We start from the raw sequence: 7,882 nt of genomic DNA on the forward strand, positions 1-7,882 counted from the left end.
AGCTCACAGTGAATTTGACAAAAAGGCGTTTAAATACTTTGCCCCTGCAGCCTGGAACAGCTGACTGACTTAAACCTGCAGCAGCTGATCGCTGAGCTCTTAAAAATGTCTTAAAGAGCTGGGAGGCCAACTCAGTAGGCAGTAGCAATAATAAAAATACATAGAGGACGCCATAAAATAATAAATAATATGCTAAAATAGTAATAAAATTTAAATAAAATATCATAAAACTATATAAAATAAATTTAGTTAAAACTAACTTAAAAAGAAGTAGACATGGAGAGGCTAGTGAGCCAGCAATGAAATAAGACGTGTCTCTGAGGGCTCCCGCTGAATAAGTTTCAAAAATAATTATTTTCAACCTACAAATTTATATCACACAAAAATGGCTTCCAAACTCAGAAAATAAAAGTACACCGGAGCAGTAGCAACTAGCCCCTGCGCCTCTTTGGGCGAGAGTACAGATGACGACCCGGAAACAGCGACTCTGCGCTCAATGAGGAGCGAGCGATACGCGGAACACGGATATTATAGCCCTAAAAACTCAACTTCTTCAAACCATCAAGAATGACGTCTACGGTGATAAAACAAGAGCTCAGAAATGCACTTAAAGATGATTTCGATGGGATTATAGCTGAAGTGCAGGCAATAAAGAATGAGATTGGTAGCTGCACAGCCACAACACATGCCAACATTGATGCAGTGAAGGATACGGTGAAGGAGGTAGAGGGTTATGAATGTGGAGTGATGAAGTTACCGTCCTACAAACTACGGTAACAAGTTTAAAAAAGAGCTGTCTGACCTGAAGGACAAATGTGATGATTTGGAAGGCAGGTTGCAGAGATGAAACATCTGTAACATAGGAATCCCAGAGGGCCCTGAGTCGAGCACAACCATGGCTGTATCTGCGCTATTACGTGAAGTCCTGGGTATGGATAAAGATGTAATCATCGATCGCTCACACAGAAGCCCTGTACCAAAGAGGCCAGGTGGGAATCTGTGCACTATCATAGCCAAGCTTCATTACTACCAGGACTGCACTGATGTTCTGCATCGTGCCCGGACCCAAGCTCCGCTGCTTGTGAATGGTCAACCTGTTGCAATATTCCCACTTTGCAAACTCCAGTGTCCTCATTTAGTCATAACAAGAATAGACAATGGTTATTTGGGACATTTCCACACTTTTTTTTTTTTTGTCATAATAAGCTCATCCTAGTTATCGATAGTGTATAACTGTTACGGATCTCGGGGGGAGAATAGGAATCCAAGCGCAGACACTGAAGTATAGTGAACGAAAGATTTATTTACAAGGAATCTAAGGGATGGAGAAGGCATTGTGGCACGCAGGCAGGCAGGCGGGTGAACACCTCACCAGGGAGGCGTCCAGGAGGCATCCCAACGAGATGCCTGAGCCACCTCATCTGGCTCCCCTCGATGTGGAGGAGCAGCGGCTCTACTCTGAGCACCTCCCGGATCACCGAGCTTCTCACCCTATCTCTAAGGGAGAGCCCGACCACCCTGCGGAGAAAACTCATTTTGGCTGCTTGTATTCGCGATCTTGTTCTTTCGGTCACTACCCACAGCTCGTGGCCATAGGTGAGGGTAGGAACGTAGATCGACCGGTAAATCGAGAGCTTTGCCTTTTGGTTCAGCTCCTTCTTCACCACGACAGACCGATGCAGAGTCCGCATCACTGCAGACGCTGCACCGATCTGCCTGTCGATCTCCTGTTCCATCCTTCCCTCACTCCTGAACAAGACCCCGAGATACGTGAACTCCTCCACTTGGGGCAGGACCTCATTCCTGACCTGGAGAAGGCACTATCGAACAAGAGTGCCACCTATTTATGGTCCCGCCACTGCATGTCATCAATCTTTATGAAATTTGCTACACATGTTCTAAATAGTGGGGCGAATAAAAAATCTTCTTGGAGCACTGTCCTAAAAAAAATAGGAAGTCTTATAACTTCTTGTTTTAAGAAACTTCTTATACCATCATGATTAAAATGGCTGCCTGTGAGGTTTTAGTCCCTCGCCATCAAACAGGAAGTGGCTATAACTCTGAATGCGGTTGACCAAAGGACGTGATATTTGGCAGTTGTCATTAAAGTCCCAACCTGAACATGTTAGTACATGAAAAAACACTATAGCGCTCTTGGTCTTTCTGGAAGACTAAACTTTTAATTCTGTTGATGGTAAAAAGCTTCTTAGTGAAGCTTTGATGTGGCTGCTGAAAGTCAGGTCTGAGTCTATCAACACTCCAAGGTTACCAACTTGGTTGGTGGTTTTAAGAGCCCGAGTCTCCAGGTGTTTACCAATGCTGACCCTCTTCTCTTTGCTACCAAACAGAATCATCTCAGTTTTGTCTTCATGTAATTGTAGAAAATTCTCCTTCATCCAGGTGTTTATTTGCTCCAGACACTGACACAGTAACTCTGCTGGACTGCAGTCGTCTGGAGACAGAGACTCCAGAAGTCCAGACCAGTTTTCCATCCTGTGCAACAGGATTCTGTGGTCTACAGTATCAAACGCAGCACTGAGAGCCAACAGAACCATGACTGATACTTGACCAGAACCAGTCCTTTACCACTGTGACCAGAGCTGTTTCAGGGCTGTGATGAGGTCGGAAGCCGGACTGAAATTTATCCAGATTTCCACTTTCATTTAAAAAGTCATGAAGCTGGTGAAATACAACTTTCTCAATAATCTTGGAAATAAAAGAGGTTAGAGACAGTCTATAGTTGTTCATTATAGAGGTGTCTAGAGTCCTTTTCTTTAGGAGGCTTAATAGCAGCTATCTTTAGTGACTTGGGAAAAATGCTTGATGCCAGTGAGCTTAACTATCAGTAGGAGATCACTTTCTACTGAGGTAAAAACTGGTTTTAAAAAGTCGGATGGGATCATGTCCAGAGTGCATGTTGTTGATTTCAAATGTCAAACTTTTTCTTGTAGGATTTTTAAATCAACCATTTTAAATTGCGACATAACATCAGAAATATTTCTGGGTTTTAGTTTTCTTATTGTAACGCAGACTCCACTGAGACGTAGGCAGTTTACCCCTCTTTATTGAAAAGCATGTATAAACAGAAAGGTCTGGGTATAGACAGACCTGAGAGAGTCGGTTTGGAGATGAGAAGCTTCGATCAGAGAAGGGGTGAGTCCATAGTGTGCGTTGGTTAAGATCCGACAAGGAATAAGGGCAGGAAGGCTCCTTATATACCTTGTGGATCAGGTGAATCCAATAGGTCCTGATGAAGATGAACTGATGAGGACCAGCTGTGGCAGATCAGGGAACTGCAGGAGACTGCAGGAGGCTGAGCTCCCTGACAGAGCCCCCCCCCCCTCTAAGGGCCGGATTCCAGACGGCCCAGAGAGATGGCAGAAAGCTGCGGCAGCAGGAGCCGGATCTCCGGAGGATGACCAGGCGGACGAGTAGGCCGGGGCCGGACCCAAGGAGGATGAGCAGACCGGGGCTGGACATCTGGAGGACGACCCGGAGGACGAGCAGGCCGGGGCCGGACCCAAGGAGGATGAGCAGACCGGGGCCGGGACTTGGGAGGCCGGACTGACTGGAGCTGGAGCTCAGGCGGACGGCCTGACTGGAGCTGGATCTCTGGCAGGTGCGCTGACTGGAGCTGGGACCTCTGGAGGACGGGCCGGAGGGCGAGCGAACCAGGGCCGGGACCGGATCTTGGGAGGACGACCAGACCAGGGCTGGGTCATGGAAGGAGGACGACCCTGAGGACGACCAGACCAGGGCCGGGTCATGGAAGAAGGACGACCCGGAGGATGACCAGACGAGGGCCGGATCTCTGGAGGAGGACCTGGAGGACGTGTAGGCCTGGAGCTGACCCTTGGCGGATGGGCATACTCGGACCGGAGCTCTGGAGAACAGGCTGGCTGGATCTCTGGCAGCGGTTGGGCAGGCTGGACCACCGGCGGCTGAACAGGTTGGACCTCTGGCAGACTGCCAGAGGGCTGCTCGGGCTGGAGCTGGAGCTCAGGCGGACGGCCTGACTGGAGCTGGATCTCTGGCAGGCGAGCTGACTGGAGCTCTAGAAGATAGGCACAAGGGATTAGTTCCAATGGACGACCAGGAGGTCGCTCAGACAGGGAAAGAGCCAGAGCCTGGAGAGGAGCGTCTCGCTCGGAGACCCCTTCGGAGACTGGCGTCCCAGGCTGGAGAGGAGCGTCGCGACCTTAGACCCCCTCAGAGACAGAAACCACCAGCTGGAGAGGAGCGTCGCGACCGTCAACCCCCTCAGAGACAAGAACCACCGGCTGGAGAGGAGTGTCGCGACCGTCGACCTCCTCAGAGACAGGAACCACCGGCTAGAGAGGAGCGTTGCATCCTTCGACCTCCTCAGAGACAGGAACCACCGGCTGGAGAGGAGAGTCGCGACCGTCGACCCCCTCAGAGACAGGAACCACCGGCTGGAGAGGAGCGTCCCGACCGTCGACCCCCTCAGAAACAGGAACCACCGGCTGGAGAGGAGCGTTGCGTCCTTCGACCCCCTCAGAGGCAGGAACCACCGGCTGGAGAGGAGCGTCGCGATCATCGACCTCCTCGGAGACAGGAACATCCAGAGGTTGTGTGGACCCTGGAGCTGACCTCAGACCTGTAAGCGCCGGGCAGGACCGTTGCGCTGGCGTTGGAGGTAGAACTGAAGCAGCCCGTGGAGCAGGCGTCGGAGACCGAGCAGGGGCAGGCCGTGGCATCGGCGTCGGACGTGGGATAGCCGGTGAAGACCGGGGAGCAGGCACGGGAGGCTGCAGGACAGGAACAGACCGGGGCTGAGGCGTAGGATGCTGTAGAGCCGGGACTGACCGTTGCTGTGGCCTCTGACCCTGTAGAGCCGGGCTGAACTGGGAAGCAGGCTTGGGCGGCTGCAGAACCGGTGCTGACTGTGGCTGTGACGTTGGACGCTGTAGAGCCGGAGCTGACCGGGGAGCAGTCGTCGGAGGCTGCGGAGCAGGACAGGACTGGGAGGCAGGCATGACCGGCTGCTGAACCGGAACTGACAGCGGCTGTGGCGTTGGACGCTGTAGAACCGGAGTGGACCGTTGCTGAGGCGTCGGACGCTGTAGAGCTGGAGCTGACCGGGAAGCAGGTGTCGAAGGCTGCAGGACCAGAGCTGCCTGTGACTGTTGCTGTGGCTCCGGGATGGAGAACTTGGAGGCTGGAGTCCTCCAAATTGCCAGCCTTGAGCCCTGGTAAGGAGGCCATTCAGGACCACTCTTCTGAATGGCTATCATTTGGTGCAGCCATCGAGTCATCTCCACTTCATTAGAAAATGGTGGGCCAGCTAGGGGAAGTTCCTCTCTCCTCTTACGACTCATGTTGTTTGGTCGGATCTTCTGTAACGCAGACTCCACTGAGACGTAGGCAGTTTACCCCTCTTCACTGAAAAGCATGTATAAACAGAAAGGTCTGGGTATAGACAGACCTGAGAGAGTCGGTTTGGAGATGAGAAGCTTGGATCAGAAAAGGGGTGAGTCCATAGTGTGCGTTGGTTAAGATCCGACAAGGAATAAGGGCAGGAAGGCTCCTTATATACCTTGTGGATCAAGTGAATCCAATAGGTCCTGATGAAGATGAACTGATCAGGACCAGCTGTGGCAGGTCAGAGAACTGCAGGAGACTGCAGGAGGCTGAGCTCCCTGACACTTATAGTTGACCAGATAAGCACTATATGTGTGGATTGTCTTGCAACATTTTTGCAGTCACCATGTTCAATTTGGTGTAATTGTTGATATTGTTCTGGGGGTTGGGATTCAGCCAGATTACTTATTTATTTCCTTTTTTCATTTTATTTCTTCTCTCTCTCTCTCTCTCTCTCTCTCTCTCTCTCTCTCTCTCTTGCTGTGTGTACGGTGCTATCACATTCCCCTACTTGAGCAGGAATGTGCACATCCAGATCACCTAATGACTGTGTGGTGAATTTTGTGAGCTGGAATGTAAAATCATTCAATCACCTGGTAAAGAGGAAAAAGGTTATAACACATTTACAACGACTTAAGATTGATACAGCATTTCTTCGGGAAAGGCAGCTGATCGTTTTCGAAGAAAGACTGGATGGGTAGGTCAGGTATACCACTCAGAGTTTAACTCTGAGGCTCGGGGAACGGCAATCTTGATTAATAAAACATTACCATTTGGAGCAACAAATATAGACACAGATCCTGCAGGGCACTTTGTTATTGTTTTAGATTAAATTAGATTAGATTCAACTTTATTGTCATCACACATGTTCAGGTACATGGCAACAAAACGCAGTTTAACATCTAACCAGAAGTGCAAAAGCAGCAAGTGCAGATATAAGAAATTAAATATGTACATGGTATGTTATGAGAATATCTTAGTGATTTACAGAATGGACTATGAACATATTATCCAGATTAATATGGGCTTTAAATATAGTCAACTATAAACAAACTATGAACATGATTTACAGGATGAAATATACAGATGATAAAATGCTATACAAAGCTGCAGGTGGAATGACATGAAATATTGCAGTAATATAGGCAGTAGCTACCTAGGTTTGCTAAAACTAGTCATATGCGTGTGTTCAGGATAATCAAGTGGTGCAGTGGTGGTGGAGTACAGTTTATGGTCCACAGAGGAATGGGGGGTGGGCAGTGAAGTTGGGTCAGCATGAGTTCAGTAAGGACACAGTTCTGGGGAAGAAGCTATTCCTCAGTCTGCAGGTCCTTGTCCGGAACCTCCTGAAGTTCTTGCCCGAGGGCAGTAGGGAAAACAGTCAGGGTGGGAAGAGTACTTAAGAATGCTGCGAGCTCGGTTCAGAAAGTGTTTCTTCTGGACGTCGTCGATGGCTGGAAGTGGAGTTCCTGCGATGCGTTGGGCAGTTTTCACCACCCGCTGCAGTGCCTTGCGCTCCGTGATCGAGCAGCTTCCATACCAGACTTTCACACAGCGGTAATAGTTCACCAGGGTGGCTGAGGCCAGGTGGCTCTTCCTCAGGTCCTCATGAAGAACAGGCGCTGGTGAGCTTTCTTGACCAGACTGGAGGTGTTGGTGGTCCAGGACAGGTCCTCTGAGATGTGGGTCCCCAGGAACTTGGAGCTGGAGACACACTCTACAGTCTTCGTGTTGATACAAATGGGGTCGTGTGTGCCTCTTTTCTCCTTCCTGAAGTCTACAATGAGCTCCTTGGTCTTGCTGGTGTTGAGGAGCAGGTTATTTGCAGTGGACCACGTGGCCAGGTGCTGCACATCTTCTCTGTAGGTGGTCTCATCGTTGTTCCTGATGAGACCAATCACCGTGGTGTCGTATGCAAACTTGATGATGGAGTTGGATCCGTGCACAGGTCTGTAGTCGTGGGTGAAGATGGAGAAGAGGAATGGGCTCAGCACACAGCCCTGTGGCACCCCAGTGTTGAGGGTGATGGTGGTGGAGCAGGTGTGGCCTGACCTAACGTGCTGTGGTCTGTTGGTCAGGAAGTCCATAATCCAATTGCAGATTGATGTGTCGGTGCCCAGATCTCTGAGTTTAGTGATTAACTTGGAGGGGATGACAGTGTTGAATGCTGACCTGAAGTCAGCAAACAGCAATCGTGCATATGTGTTGCTGTTGTCCAGGTGTGTGAGCACAGAGTGCAGCGCTAGGGAAACTGCATCATCAATGCTCCTGTTGCTGTGGTAGGCAAACTGGTGTGGATCCAGTGTGGGTGGGAGGGAGTTCTTCAGGTGTGCCTGGACCAGCCGCTTAAAGCCCTTCATAATGATGGATGTGAGTGTTACTGGGCGGTTGTCATTGAGGCAAACCGGGTTGGAGTGTTTCGGCACAATGGCTGTAGTTTTGAAGCATGTTGGCACAACAGCTTGGGCAAGGGACAGGTTGAAAATGTTCGTGAAGATCC

Source organism: Melanotaenia boesemani, chromosome 1, assembly GCF_017639745.1.
Source record: "Melanotaenia boesemani isolate fMelBoe1 chromosome 1, fMelBoe1.pri, whole genome shotgun sequence".
Lineage (NCBI taxonomy): Eukaryota > Metazoa > Chordata > Actinopteri > Atheriniformes > Melanotaeniidae > Melanotaenia > Melanotaenia boesemani.